The sequence below is a fragment of the Garra rufa genome, chromosome 5 (assembly GCF_049309525.1).
Source record: "Garra rufa chromosome 5, GarRuf1.0, whole genome shotgun sequence".
NCBI lineage: Eukaryota > Metazoa > Chordata > Actinopteri > Cypriniformes > Cyprinidae > Garra > Garra rufa.
The window spans coordinates 43,809,737-43,826,151 of NC_133365.1; the positions used below are offsets into that span (position 1 = coordinate 43,809,737).

At 34.6% G+C, this 16,415-nt stretch overlaps 1 protein-coding gene across 1 annotated transcript in view; it reads left to right on the forward strand.

Annotated features, from left to right (window-relative positions):
- Window positions 1-5,851: 5,851 nt before the first annotated feature.
- The window catches only part of atosb (atos homolog b), a 31,014-nt gene continuing 20,450 nt past the window's right edge, over window positions 5,852-16,415 (forward strand). The window contains exon 1 of the mRNA XM_073840847.1: window positions 5,852-6,176. The gene's annotated coding sequence lies outside the window, so the exon portion shown is untranslated. The remainder of the gene's footprint in view (window positions 6,177-16,415) is intronic.

Below are 16,415 nucleotides of genomic sequence, written 5' to 3' on the forward strand. Positions count from 1 at the left end.
ACAAAAAATACAGCTGTGGATCATTCAGGTAACAACACAGTATTAAGAATCAAGTGCATGTAAACTTTTGAATGGGGTCATTTTTATAAATTCAACTATTATTTTTTACTATATGTGACCTTGGACCACAAAACCTTAAGTCGCTGGGGTATATTTGTAGCAATAGCCAAAAATACATTGCATGGGTCAAAATTATAGATTTTTCTTTTATGCCAAAAATCATTAGGAAATTGAGTAAAGATCATGTTCCATGAAGATTTAATAACTATAAATATATAAAAATGTAATTTTTGATTAGTAATATGCATTGTTAAGAACTTAATTTGGAGAACTTTAAAGGTGATTTTCTCAGTATTTAGATTTTTTTTGCACCCTCAGATTCCAGGGGCCGTATTTATAAAGCTTCTCAGAGTCAAATTTTAGTCTTAAGTGTTTCAAAATTCTAAGAGTGACGTAATTTTACTCTTATTTCTGGACTTAAGATAAAGAGTGATTCATAAAAGTTCTTAAGTGTTAAGACTAGGTCTCAGCTCCTAAATTATTTAAGAGAGTTGGAGAGGTCTCCTAACCTAGTTAGGAGTAACACAATGGCAGCAAAAAGGAAGAAACACACACTTTACAATACACATATGACATATTGGAGTTATATGATGATATGGAGTTGATAAAATGATACAATCGTGACCATCAGGCATTCTTTAATGTATTTATTTTTGTAATTGACCAAGTAATAAGCATAATAACTTAATCCACTCTACAAATCAATGCTCTAGCTGCAATAATATGTTTGTTTGTTTATTTATTTTCACTGGAAAATTTGAAAGATTGTAAAAATGCAGCAAAGCACTGGTGATGACACAGTAAGCAGGGTCTTAAATATTGTGACACTAACCTCACCAAACACATCAGTGACCAAAAGTGATGTGTGGAGGGTTTTAATGACCTCACATTTCACTTAAACCATCAAAATATGAAATAAAAAACACTGATCAATGTTGCTAACTGCTTTCAATTGAAAGTAGTTAAAACAGTCACACAATGTAGCTGATGAGGATGAGGACATAATGGTGAGTTCACTGATCTATATAATATAAATATATCAGTGGGAGAGTGTTGTAATCTAAATAAGGTTTAGTCTCAAAGTCTCAAAAGGGGGAAGGACGTCAACAAATCTGGTGACAAAATCACTAAACTGTCAACATTGGCATTGAATACAACATAATCAGTTATTAATGTTGTGTTGGACCTCTCTTGTTTTTGCATGTGTTCATAATTTCTTTGTAGGACAGCAATGCCAAAAAATATGACAAATTTACTGCATTATTATCAAAAAAATAAAAGTAAAACAACTGACTCCAAGCAAATATGCAATATGCTTTAAAAAATCAGTAACACTTTTTTCTCTCTCTTGGACACAACTCTCTTGGCAGTTTATTGACTTTCCAACTGACCGTCAAACCAAGCTGCAAAACAAGAAACTTTTAAGTTTGTGGGCTTTCTTTGAGTTCTTGGAGCTCATTGCTCCAACTGTAAATGAGGAGACATGGTTTTCAAAGCACTAATAATAATTTGTGATAATTTTCCACAATGCAAAGCATTTGTTTAAATACACTGAAATATTAAATAGTGTCTTAATTAAATGTTTGTATTGAAGTTCCATCAAATAATTGGTGTTGTGCTGCTGTGACTCACATGAGCAGGCTCACTATTGGCTGATTCAGAGGTCAAGGGCGGGCATTTTGTGTTTCAATCATTGTAGTCCTTAATTTACAACACTTAAGTGAGAACTTAAGAATCAGTCTCAAACTTTACTGAAAGTTGCTTTTAGATTCTTTATAAAAGTCTCCTACTCTTAAAAAAGTCCTACTTCTTACTAAGAATTTTTTGACACTTAAGTCAAAGTTTAAGACTACTCTTAAGAGCATTTCTTAGAAGTTTTATACATACGGCCCCTGGGCCCGTATTCATAAAAAATCTTAGTGCAAAGAGTTGCTCCTAGTGACAAAATTCTAAGAAAATTCTTAGAAATGTGGGTGTTTCCTCTTAAAATTAAAGAAAAAATCCTAGTAAAGAAAAAAGTAATTCAGAAAGATTCTTAACCTTTAAAAGAGGTCTTAAGGTCCAAATTGTTAGGAGTAGGGACGAGGACTTTTAAGAGGCTTAAGAGTTTCTTTAGCATTGGAGAACATTGACAAAACATGAGGAGGGCAATGCAATATTTTGCACACAATGCATGACAGTGATTTCATAAGATGCCACACATGAGACTGTGCAGATATGTTTGTGACTGATTTTATTAGAGACATGCTAACATCTCTGACATAGTGCAGAAATGGAAGAAATCACTAGATTTATTACATGAACTTATTTGGCAACTGGAAACAATGCAACTATGCAGCAGTGATGATTTGGGTATGTTCACAACCTTCTATAAGCAAAGAGATCACACAAACAATTACAGCACTTTCACAACCTTAATGTGCTGTTGTTCATTACCTATCAAATACATTAAATACAACATTAACAGCGTGGTAAATAAAAATATATATAAACGTATAAAATATATAAACTTATATAATGTGTGTGTGCGGTAGATCAGGAAAAATGATGCCTATAATTTCAAAGTGAAGGCTTAAACTAGACCCTACACTTAAAAGTGCTCTTTTATTTCCTTCTTGGACAACCAACCAATCACAGTCTTCAAAAGGCTGTGTCATAGCTAGCAACGGGGTCAACCCCGCCCCCACACTAAGATAAAAGTTTTTGTCTTTTCTTTACTCAGAGTTGCTCTTAGATTGATCCTGAATCACTCTTAAGCTAAGACTCCTACGTAGGAATTTTTAAGCTAAATTAAAAGCTTTCTGAGAAGATTCTTGAAATCTTTAAGAATGTGGGCCCAGATCTTTAAAAGATGTATCTCGGCCAAATATTGTCCTATCCTAACAAACCATATATCAATAGAAAGCTTATTTATTGAACTTTCATATGATGCATACATCTCAGTTTTGTAAAATTTAACCTTATGACTGGTTTCGTGGTCCAGGGTCACATATGTAAATGTCTTTTATGTGAAATGCCTTATTCAGGTCAGTACTTAATAAAAAGCAACATGCATTTTGTATGATCCTCTTATTTTGGTAAAATAATTGCAAATTCTGCAAGGTGTATGCAAACTTTTGACTTCAACTGTATTATAATATATGAATTTTTATGTCATGCCATCTTTAAACATGCAGTTATTAGGGTTTTTTGGGTGGTTACTGGGTTGTTACTTACAGGCTCAAGTCAAAAGAGCCCATTCAAGTCTATTATATTCACATCTTCAGATATGCATCAAGTTCCTTCACCAATGGGTAGACGATTTAATTTTTCTGACTGCTAATAAAAGTAAAGGAACACATTTCCTTAAAAAGCATCAAAGTTTAAGGTAGCCTATCAGTTATGACAGTATGGCAAATTGTTGCAGAATTTCAATCGAGTATTTTACGCAATGTTACAAAAACGGAGTATATCAACTTGGATGGTTTCACGGGTATCTCCACTAAACAACAGGTGCACAGATACAGTTGACATAGTTTTGCAGTGCAGATATCTACAGAGCACATAAGTCACAATAACACAACCACAGTACAGTCAGGATAAAATCCAAAGAATAATGTGTGCTTGTTGTCATACATAATCATAGCGTACAGTAAGACAATCAGCAGGTGATCAAAGCATATGCGGTGCCATAACATCTCAACAGCGGGAAAACCCGTTAAGCTCATTAACCGGGAAGATGAGTCGCCTCCAATCCACAATAACACACATACAAGTCCATGTTACACTTACTTGTTTATCAAAAGTTACTGTACACCTGTTTTTCAATTATAGCTTAACATCATAACCTGTTACCTGTTGCTTTAACCGGTTTCAGATGAACTTCAAGTTTAGCAATTACACGCTATTTTCAAAACAGAAGCATCTATAAACAGGAATGCACTAAATGGAAGACAGTGCAATAACAAAAAATATTTAAGAAAAATATTTAAAGGTCTCTTACCTCGTACGCACAGAAGCGACATTGCTGAGATTTTATTCCAACACAGCACTATTATGTTTTGGTCACCACCTGTGGCATTTGCCACTTTATTTCCTCCTCTTTCAAGATGGTATTTGAAGTTGCGGGAAACAATCGTAGTTGTTTAAATTCATCATAAAAATAAGAGTGAAGTACCGACTGTGTTTGCAACGCGCCAGGAGAACTGTTCGGCATCCCCATGGCGTTAGTGACATGGGCGTGATCCAATCATCTTCAAGAAACGGAGAATCTAGGCGGGCCTAAAAGATGATGCGTCGAATAGCGTTTTGTACGCGCACAGGTGTGTAAATCGTTCTTTAACCTGTATAATTTACAACATCTGTATTAGTTTGATTATATAAAATATGAAATACCCTATGTTTTTAACAAACAAATTGTATTAAATTTAATTGTGTAAGATAAGAAATGGTGCAGCTTCTTAAAATTATATAAAAATAAAGAAATTACACCAAAACCAACAGTAATATTTAATTTGCACTTATTTGATCGAATCTTAACTGTAGTAAATTCTAACATTAATCTGTAGTGCAGTCTTGATTTATGCCTGATGCTTCTGTGAAACATTCGCGCCATCTAGTGGTAAGCATGTGCTGCTTCATAAATAAATGTCTACAAATGAATTTACATTCACATTTTTCAAAGTAATAGTGAACATAAACACTCTGATATTGCTCATTTAAAATAAAGCTTCACATAAGCGACACAATCAACAGCATATGTGACCCTGGACCACAAAATCAGTCTTAAGTAGCACAGGTATGTTTGTAGCAATAGTCAAAAATACATTGTATGGGTCAAAATTATATTTTTTAATTTTATGCCAAAAATCAGATATTTTGTAAATTTCCTACCGTTGATATATCAAAACTTAGTTTCTGATTAGTAATATGCATTGCTAATAACTTAATTTGAACAACTTTAAAGGTGATTTTTTTTTTGCTTTTTTTTGTGGTCCAGGATTACATTTAAAGATGCAAATGCTTGTATAGAATATATTAAAAAGGCACTAAGCGCTTAGTTATCATAACATATGGTTCAAACCCATTGATGTTACATGTATTTATAAAAAAAAAAAAAAAAAAAAAAGAAATATGGAAAATATTCTAAATATTATAAATGGATTTTGTTTGCTTGCTTGTTAAAAAAACAAGCAAGCATACTTCCATTCCATAGGACAAAAACTTTCCCCTTGTAGCCTTATTTGAACGTTTTAAAAAAGTGAACTGGAAATATTATTTTGTAGAGTTCTTAGGGAAAAGTACAAAAAATATTTTGATTTAGCACTAATTTTGTTTGCTTGCTTGTTTAAAAATAAATATAAAATAAATAAAATAAAATAAAGTTAATTTTTAAAGGTATTTATTTTCGATTCATATATTTTGGTTGCTTAAATTCTTCTACAAAATATTACTTTACAAATGAACCGAAATATTATTAGTACAGCGTTACATAAAACCTATTTTTGTCCCGTCCTGTCGTTATCTATACGTTTCCCCACCAAAGCAGAGGAACAACTTGCACGTGTACGGGGGCGTGGCTTGATAAGACGTTGCCTACCACGCAACCAATAGGAACGCTTTTCGTCGAAATATATTACTATTATTCAAATATATTCAAATATTGCATTAATACGCAATTGTTATTGGTTCATTTCCGAGAAAGCAACCAATCGCTTAAATGACAGCCCTTCAGCTGTTCGCACGTCCCTCCCCCTAGTTATTTTTCAGCAAATCCCGGAAGTATTGGTTTTAAAGGGACAGAATAATTTCATGGGCGAGGGCTTTAGACCAAGAGCCAAGCAGAAAATAGCAAAGGCCCGTTGGCAGAGCTGCCTATAGGACGTGGAAAGGAGAAGAAAGCAAACCAAAACAGCTTTGTCGACATTTGGAAACTAGGATCTTGTATCCTCATCGGTTAGAAATATCTACACTGTGGGATTTCAACGCTGATAGTTTGACGTCGATTACACTGAAGATCTAGAGATCCTGTCTGCTGTCTAAAATATGATCAGACTCTTCCTTCCAGCTATGAAGGGAATGTTAGTTTGCTGACTGCTGCAGCCCTTGTCATTGTCATCGTTATATGTTTGCTGTGGGTGAGTTCTCTTTGTGCTGCCATCCTCCTTTAGATCACTCTCATTCTCATTTCACCGTTTATTTATATCAATCTCTAGGATTAGAGATTATAATAATGAAAGCTAGATTCTTAATATGTAAATTAGAAGATACCTTAACAATCTCACTAATCAATCGTGTATATACTGTGCCTTAATAATCTAAACTGGCTTTAAATCTAAGATTTAAGGATGAAATAACCCCCCTGTGAGATGTAAAGACCCCCGGGGTCTTTTCCACCTATTGTATTTGTAATGATTTCACGTGTGTTTGATAATGGCAGATTAACCATAGCCTTCACACACAATGCATACAAGAGCTTCTGTATGTTCATGCGCAGGGGGGCGTTTCTGCTTTGTCTGATTCATGCTATTTCATCCACTGAAGGCAACTTTCATCAGTGCATAAGGCACATGCATTTCTCCTTTTCTTTATGTTTGAGTTTTATTCTTTTGTTCCCTTTTTGATGTATTACATTCTTTGTGCTTGAAGTGTGCATGATTCTGTTTCTGTAATGTTACACCCCTAGCCATGGGCCCATATGAATCATGCCCGGCTTAGTAGCAGCACAGTTTATTTTAAAAGGTTCACAAGAGACTGCTGTTGACTAAACACTGCGAGGATGTTGTGTTGTTCCTGTAGCCTAAATATTATCAATAATACCAATATTTCAAGGCGTCAGAGTTTTATCAGTAGGTGGGTGTGTGTTCGCACAGGTTGCAGAATATGTAAGAGGCATCCATCCTGCTCATTACTGATGCCAGACAGGACGTCAATGGAAAGGCACAATGGAGAGCTGCAGAGCCATTTCCATTGTCCAAAAAGCGAACAGAGAATCCGCAGTGACCCAAAGTGGGCTCTTTGTAAAGGACTCAGATGTCCCAAAAGAGCTGCAGGTAGAATGTGCCCTTTATCATCAGATTGAAGCCTGAATATTAAGAGCTTCAGATGAGCTTCTTAATGCCCTTGCTGTGTGACCTCTTTCTGTGTGGCCGTCAGCAGAAGTATGTATTACATCACTGGGTTAGGGAAATGCATGGTAGGAATAGCTGCAGCAAATCTGAAGATAAGCATGTCAAGCCGGTGTAGGAAGCAAATGCGTGTTCACTGTGAGGTGGCTTAGTATGCGGCGTCAAGGCCTGTTGCGACTCTCTTTCTGCAACTGATATGTGTAAATGTTGAATGAGGGGTTTTAGTTCAACATCTCCCCTAAATACAATGTATTGTCTTTCTCTCATCTTGATGAGATTGAGGGTGGTGCTGATTCATTAACACTGTTCCTCTGGCGTTGCTTGAAAATCGGTCTTTTTTACAGATTGGTCCCGCTACTACTGGGCTTGAGCTGTTTGAATTGGATCCTGTTTGAGGTGTTCTAAATAAAGATGCAATTAAATAAAAAAATTAAATTAAATTAAAAATGCAACTAACTGTATATATTTATTATTGAATTAATAAATTAACTAACACAAGTACAAATTAAAGCACAACAGAAATCTAAAAAAAGCTAATGTTAATGAGAAAATCACAATAAAATGACTATATTTTAAACTAAAATTTTCAGTGCAAACATTTTTTCCTTGTGCAAACAAAAACTCACTGGATTTTTACTATTAATGGCAAAATGAATGTTTGGAAATGTAAACTGATATTTCCGACTGACACACTACAGCAAAAGAAATAACTGACTTAAAACCATACAGTATTTTGGATTAGCTTTATTTGATTTTCAAAAATCAAATAAAGCCAATCCAAAATATTGTAATAGTATATAAATGCTTTAAAATAACACAGTGGTTCTTGATTCTGATGCATTTGTATATACATTGGTGTCCAAAATGATTAGAACACTAGTATTTTCATCAGCTAAAAATGGTTTCAAATCAGTTATTTCTATCTTTTGCTGTAGTGTGTCAGTCGGAAATTTACATTTCCAAACATTCATTTTGCCATTAATAGTAATAATCCAGTGAGTTTTTTGTTTGCACAAGGAGTCTGACAGCCAGTGCTCCACACAGAGATCTGATCTCATCATCTTCATCCAGTCTGTCTGGAATGACATGAAGAAACAGAACAAACTGAGACAGACTAAATCCAGAAGAACTGTGGCAACATCCTCAAGATGCTTCAAGAGCTACATGGAAAAACTATGCGCAAGTGCACCTAGGGCAAAAGCTGCTTTAAACGCAAAGGATGGTCACACCAAATGTTAGTTTAATTTAGGTAATTGATAAAGAAAATCGATTTATGACACTATTTTTGACAGTATCCTCATTTTACAGCATTTTTACACAAGTGCCTAAAACTTTTAACAGTAATGTAGCTTTGCAAACTGTAGGTTGTAGGTCTCTTGAAGCATCTTGGAGACGTTGCCACAGTTCTTCTGAATTTAGTCTGTCTCAGTTTGTCGTTTCTTCATATCATTCCAGTCAGACTGGATGATAATGAGATCAGATCTCTGTGTGGAGCACTGGCTGTTGTCAGACTCCTTGTGCAAACAAAAATCTCCCTGGATTATTACAATTAGTGGCAAAAGGAATGGTTGGAAATGTAAACTGATATTTCCTACTGACACACTACAGCAGAAGATAGAAATAACTGACATTTAACCTTTTTTTAGGAAGGGAAAATACTACTGTTCTAATAATTTTGGCCACCACTGTATAGTATGTTTCTCTGTGTGCATTTGATTTTCTCTCGCCTTTAGAAAAACCTTGACTTGCACCTTGACTTCTTTAAATAGCCATGGAGATGCCATGGATGCTTAACCACAATAGCCAAACCCACTCTACTGGTCATCTGTCTGGGCATTTTTGTCTAAGATCCACCTCACACTTGATCATGATCTGAGATCAGTTTTAGGATTTGTCCCATAGTGGCTTAGATAAGGATTTCAATAATAGAAGCTTGTCCCATATCAGTATCACAGGGATAAATGTGTGCATTTGCTTTTATACAGCTATGTGTGTGCACACGTGTGATACAAGAAAGCCAGCATGAGAACCTGCTAAGCTGTTTATAATTTATTTAAATTAGACTAGCCACTTAACAGAATTAGTAGTAGTTTGAGAATTGCCATAGGCTGTAGCTCTGGTGTGTGTGTATACAGTTGAAGTCAAAAGTTTACATACACCTTGCAGAATCTGCAAAATGTTAATTATTTTACCAAAATAGGAGGGATCATACAAAATCCATGTTATTTTTTTTTTTATTTAGCACTGACCTGAATAAGATATTTATATGAAAGATGTTTATATATATAGTCCCCAAAAGAAAATAATAGCCCCCGTTCAAAAGTTTACATACGCTTGATTCTTAATACTGTGTTGTTACCTGAATTATCCACAGCTGTGTTTTTTGTTTTGTTGTTGTTGTTCATAAGTACTTTGTTCGTCCTAAACAGTTAAACCGCCCGCTGCTCTTCAGAAAAATCCTTCAGGTCCCACAAATCTTTGCGTATTTGAACCCTTTCCAGCAATAACTGTATAATTTTGAGATCCATCTTTTTACACTAAGGACAACTTATATGCAACTATTACAGAAGGTTCAAATGCTCACTGATGCTTCAGAAGAAAACACAATGCATTAAGAGCCAGGGGTGTAAACTTTTGAACAGAATGAAGATTACATTACATTTTCTTATTTTGCCTAAATATCATTTTTTTTAGTACTGCCTTTCAGAAGCTACAGAAGATACTTACATTTCCCAGAAGACAAAATAAGTAAAATGTACCCTGATCTTCAAATTCAAATTCAATCAGTGAGCATTTAAAACTTTTGTAATAGTTGCATATGAGTGCCTCAGTTGTCCTCAGTGTGAAAAATTGATCTCAGAATCATACAGTACACTAAAATGCTGAAAAACCAAAGAATTTGTAAGACCTGAAGGATTTTTCTGAAGAACAGCGGTCAGTTTAACTATTCAGGACAAACAAGGGACTCATGAACGACTATCACTAAAAAAAAAAACACACAGCTGTGGATCATTCAGGTAACAACACAGTATGAAGTATCAAGTGTATGTAAACTTTTGAACAGAGTCATTTTTATAAATTCAACTATTATTTTCTCTTGTGGACTATATATAAATGTCTTTTATGTTGAATATCTTATTCAGGTCAGTACTAAGACAAAAAACAACATGCATTTTGTATGATCCCTCTTATTTTGGTAAAAAAAATACCTTTTGCAGATTCAGCAAGGTGTACAGTCGTGGCCAAAAGTTTTGAGAATGACACAAATATTAGTTTTCACAAAGTTTGCTGCTCAACTGCTTTTAGATCTTTGTTTCAGTTGTTTCTGTGATGTACTGAAATATAATTACAAGCACTTCATACGTTTCAAAGGCTTTTATCGACAATTACATGACATTTATGCAAAGAGTCAGTATTTGCAGTGTTGGCCCTTCTTTTTCAGGACCTCTGCAATTCGACTGGGCATGCTCTCAATTAACTTCTGGGCCAAATCCTGACTGATAGCAACCCATTCTTTCATAATCAATTCTTGGAGTTTGTCAGAATTAGTAGGTTTTTGTTTGTCCACCCGCATGTTGAGGATTGACCACAAGTTTTAAGATCTGGGCAGTTTCCAGACCGTGGACCCAAAATGTCAATGTTTTGGACCCTGAGCCACTTAGTAATCACTTTTGCCTTATGGCATGGTGCTCCATCGTGCTGGAAAATGCATTGTTCTTCGCCAAACTGTTGTTGGATTGTTGGAAGAAGTTGCAGTTGGAGGGTGTTTTGGTGCCATTCTTTATTCATGGCTGTGTTTTAGGGCAAAATTGTGAGTGAGCCCACTCCCTTGGATGAGAGCAACCCCACACATTAATGGTCTCAGGATGCTTTACTGTTGGCAGATGACTGATGGAAGCGCTCACCTTTTCTTCTCCGGACAAGCCTTTTTCCAGATGCCCCAAACAATCGGAAAGAGGCTTCATCGGAGAATATGACTTTGCCCTAGTCCTCAGCAGTCCATTCGCCATACTTTTTGCAGAAGATCAGTCTGTCCCTGATGTTTTTTTTGGAGAGAAGTGACTTCTTTATTGCCCTTCTTGACACCAGGCCATCTTCCAAAAGTCTTGGCCTCACTGTGCGTGCAGATGCGCTCACACCTGCCTGCTGCCATTCCTGAGCAAGCTCTGCACTGGTGGCACTCCGATCCCGCAGCTGAATCCTCTTTAGGAGACGATCCTGGCACTTGCTGGACTTTCTTGGACGCCCTGAAGCCTTCTTAACAATGCGTTGGAAAGTTTTTTTCGGGATTAAGTTAATTTTCATGGCAAAGAAGGACTATGCAATTCATCTGATCACTCTTCATAACATTCTGGAGTATATGCAAATTGCTATTATAAAAACTTAAGCAGCAACTTTTCCAATTTCCAATATTTATGTAATTCTCAAAACTTTTGGCCACGACTGTATGTAAACTTTTGACTTCAAATGTATATAAAATCAATCATTTAAGTAAATTATATTCTCACCCCAAATTTGGCTAGAATATCGTTTTAACTCTTATTGTTCTATAAAATGCTTAGATCCTGCTGTATTGTCACAGAACTGGGCTGCGTTTCCCAAAAGCATCGTAAGCTTAAGTACATCGTAGACCCATTGAATCCAATGGAGCTACGATCAACTTAAGCTTACGATGCTTTTGGGAAACGCAGCCCAGACTATTTTTAGCAGTGCCTATATAGTTTTTTTTTTTGCTTGGCTAATTGCAGGTTAGCATGAGTTTGTGTGGATTGTGTGTGTGTGTGTGCGTACTCTTTGTACTATAATAACACATTAACATATCTTTTCATCATCATATCCAAGCTCCCTTTTTCCCTGCAGTTATCTTTCATTTCACCTTTGCCCTCATATCCACCTTCCACCATCTATTGCCTTTCTCTCATTACGCCCTTACTCTGTTACAGAGAAGTAAATTTGTCACCCGCCACCCCCACCTTGGAGAGCGTGTTACCAAGGGCATGTTAGTTATCGTCCTCATTCATCAGTGTCAGGTGCTAATCTCTACAGAGGGACTAGCCTTAATATCTAGCGTCAGCTATGTTTTTGTTATTGAAGCGACATTTACAGACTCCCACAGCTGATTCCTTATAAAGGCTTTATAGTGTTTCAGCGCCTTTTGTTGGGGAGTATAATTTTATTGATCTATTTATAGAGTACATACTTTGGCATATGGTTTGTTCTAGAGATGTGTATCTGACAGACGCACACATCATTCACGGATTGTGCAAGTACAAGGTTGCTCCAAATGGAACATTCTAAAGCACATTCAGTCTGTTTCTCTTGCTCTTTGCAACATAAAAGAAAGAATTATGCAGTGAGAAAGTATAAAAGTGAGTAAACTGAAGGTGTGACCAGCAGAAATCACATCCTGTGTGTTTACATCACCAGTTCAGAGAGCAGAGGATTGCACCTTTTGTGTGTTCTCACTTGGCTCATTGAAGTGGAAAACAGGAAGTTGAGCAGCTGACTATAATAGCGTCTGTCTGGTGGGACTTTAGTTATGGTTTAAGGCTGAATGCTTTGCATGTAGGCTTTTTTGTTTAAAATATATTGATAATCTTTATTGTATACATTAAAAAAAAGTATTTTATACTCACCCAGGCTGTATTTGTGCATTTAAAAATGCTGACAAAAACTAATATTATTGTAATTTAAAATAAGTGTTTTTTTATTTATTTAATACATGACTTAATATAACTAAAATGTAACCATTTTCAGTGTCACATGATCCTTCAGAAATTCTTCTAATATGCTGATTTGGTGCTCAAGAAACATTTCTTATTATTAGCTCTTATAAACCGTTGCACTGCCTAATATTTTTGTGAAAAGCATGATTTTTTTTTAGCATTCTTTGATGAAAAAGTGCAAAAGAACTGCATTTATAAATGTGCAAATGTCTTCACTGTCACCTCCGATTAATATAAACAGGCAAGCACCAGATTTTCTACAGGAAAAAAAGTGTAAAAGTCAAGTCGCTAGTGTCAAATTTGACAGTTTGAGTGTGTTTGACTGAAAAAGGATACGACACACACACTCAAACATGCAGGAAGGGAAGGGTTAGAACGTAGCTGTGAGCTTTAACAGTCCCTCATAGACCAGTTGATCCCAGCTACAGCTCAGAATAGCTGCCAGGAAAGTGTTTTGTAAGAGAATAAAACTTGTTTTGGAGTAGAAGCTAAGAGCAGTGCTGCCTCCTTCAGTGTTTTGTCAGCATCATAGACCAATGCTGGAGCACCACTGAGTGTGTATATATGTGTGTTTGTGTGTCTTTTATACACTTTTGTATTTGCATGTACTGTTTTGCTTTGTATAGCTGAATTCTCTGAGGCTTGTTGAGGGCTGGCTTATGTCTCAAGCCACGCCCCCAAGCATTCCTTATATGGCTACGGAACGTGAGCTCTTAAAGGAGAAGTAGCTTTGTGTGTCTCCGCAAGGGATGTTTTCAATTTAAGCCCGTCTAAACTCCACAACCAATGCAAGACATCAGAACTTTATCATTTGTAACATCTCCCCGTTTACACCCATATTACCCTCTCAGTGTAAGCGTTCCACACCTCCCCCTCCACCTCACTCTTACTGCATCTAAAGAGATGAAATTAATCTGCGTCTACATGTGTTAATGCTTTCGTTTAAGTGCATGCGGCATTACCTCTCCTTATTTGGAAGATGCTGCATGCGTTTGAAAGAGGTCTGTGGCACGTCGCCTGCAGACACACTTACACAAACGTACACACACCCATCCCTTCACACCCCTCAGAATCTCTGTTTCTGTGGAAGGGCAGATAACACACTTTCATGCAGAGACGTATCCGCTCAGCTGTGCACTTCCCCTTTTAGCTTTTAATTTTTTTCCTTTTCCTTCTTTTTTTAATGTATTTGAGTAAATGAAATTAGCACGCTCTTATGCATTTGAATGAACACTGAACTGTGCTTATATTTGTGTACACTGCAAAGTCTCTTATGCTCATCAGGCCTGCATTTACTTAAAGAAAATACAGCTAAACAGTAATATTGTGAAACATTACAATTTAAAATTATTATTTTCTATTTTATAGTAGTATATTGTGCAATATTTTTCAAGCTAAAATTATTATTTTCCATTTTATATAATTTAAAATATAATTTATTCCTGTGATGGCAACGTTTAATTTTCACTAGCCATTACTCCAGTCTTTGTCAAATCACTGTAATAATGAAAAACACGGTAAAAACAGTAATATTGTAAAATATTATTACAATTAAAGTGATTAATTTCTATTTCATATCATTTAAAATGTAATTTATTCCGGTGATGGCCAAATTTAATTTTTACCAACCATTACTCCAGTCTTTGTCAAATCACACTAATAATGAAAAATACAGTAAAAACAGTAATATTGTAAAATACTATTACAATTTAAAATTATTATTTTCTGTTCTATATCATTTAAAATATAATTTATTCCTTTGATGGCGAAGTTGAATTTTCACCAGCCAGTATACTCAAATCTTTCATTCGAATAGTGAAATTAGTGAATAGTCTTCTTACCATATTTTTATGGAAACCATGGTACTTTTTTTCCATTCTTTGATGAATGCAAAGTTCAAAAGTCCAGCATTTATTTGAAATGGAAATCTTTTTCAACATTATAAATGTCTTATTTGCTCTCACTTTTGATCAATTTAATGCATAAATGCTGTTTCAAATTATTAATTTCTATAAAACAAAACATCTTCCTTACTCCAAACTTGTAAAAGTTGTCACTAGAAGTAATGTGGATCTGTCCAATGCCATTTTAAATGTTTGGTTTTGTTTTTTAAAAAGGACTTTTCTGCTTATCAAAGGCTGCATTTATTTGATTTAAAAATACAGAAAAAAATGTAATATTGTGAAATATTATTGCAGTTTAAAATACCAGTTTTCTATTTTAATATACTTAAAAATATAATTTATTCCTGTGATGCAAAGCTGAATTTTCAGCAGTCTTACTCCAGTCTTTAGTGTCACACGATCCTTCAGAAATTATTCTAATATGCGGATTTATTATCAATGTTGGAAACAGTTGTGCTGCTTAATTTTGTTTTTGTGATACTTTTTTCAGGATTATTTGATGAATAAAACATAAAAAGAACAGCATTTATTTAAAGTAGAAATCTTTTGTAACAATATACACTACCATTCAAAGTTTGAGGTCAGTACTTTTTTTTCTTTTTTTTTTTTTCTTCGAAAGAAATTGATACTTTTATTTAGCAAGGATGTGTTAAATTGATAAAAAGTAATAGTAAATATTTATGTTGTCAGAAAATATTTACATTTTGAATAAATGCTGGTGTTTTTAACTTTTTATTCTTCAAAGTATCCTAAAAAAAAGTATCACAGTTTCCAAAAAAATATTACTGTTTCCAAAACTGATAATAAATTGGCATATTAGAATGATTTCTGAAGACTGAGGACTGGAGTAAAGATGCTGAAAATTCAGCTTTGTATCACAGAAATAAATTATATTTTAAAGAATATTCAAATAGAAAACTGTTATTTTAAATTGCAATAATATTTCCTACTAATATTTTTTTTCTGTATTCTTAATCAAGTAAATGACACTTTTATAAACATAAAAGTAGGGCTGGGCGATTAATCGAAAAATAATCGAAATCGACATTCAGAACCTATAATCGTTAAAATTTTTCCAGGAAGATTATTTCAATTACTTTCCCTTTAAAAAACACAAGCGCTCCGTTCCGTTATTCCGCCGACATGTCGATGGAGAGCTTAAACAGTATTTATACAGTAAAAAGTATTTACAGGATATTCAAGGGTAATTTTATTTAGAGGAGATACTGCTTATTTTCTACTTTTAATATGAAAAACATTGAAAATTATTTATTTTGTTTCCAATAGTGCAAGCTATTTATTTTCACTAATTTAAGAAAAATGTGACTTTTCGTTTTAAGCAATGCTTGCTTTAATTTCAGTTGTTCAACACTGATGTTCAATTAATAATCATAGATCGTAGATAGTGTGTTTCCTTCAATTATTTTAAAATCAAGTAATGCACCCTTCATCCGAAAATCTCTCGCTTGTAATATGTGAACATATTTACTGTACAAAACTTGTCAGTGAACTATGAGGGCAAAAAAATAATTATTATATAAATATAATTAAATATAATTTTATTAATAAATAAAATAATCGTTCATTAATCGTAATCGGGTTAAAATGTTCAATTAATC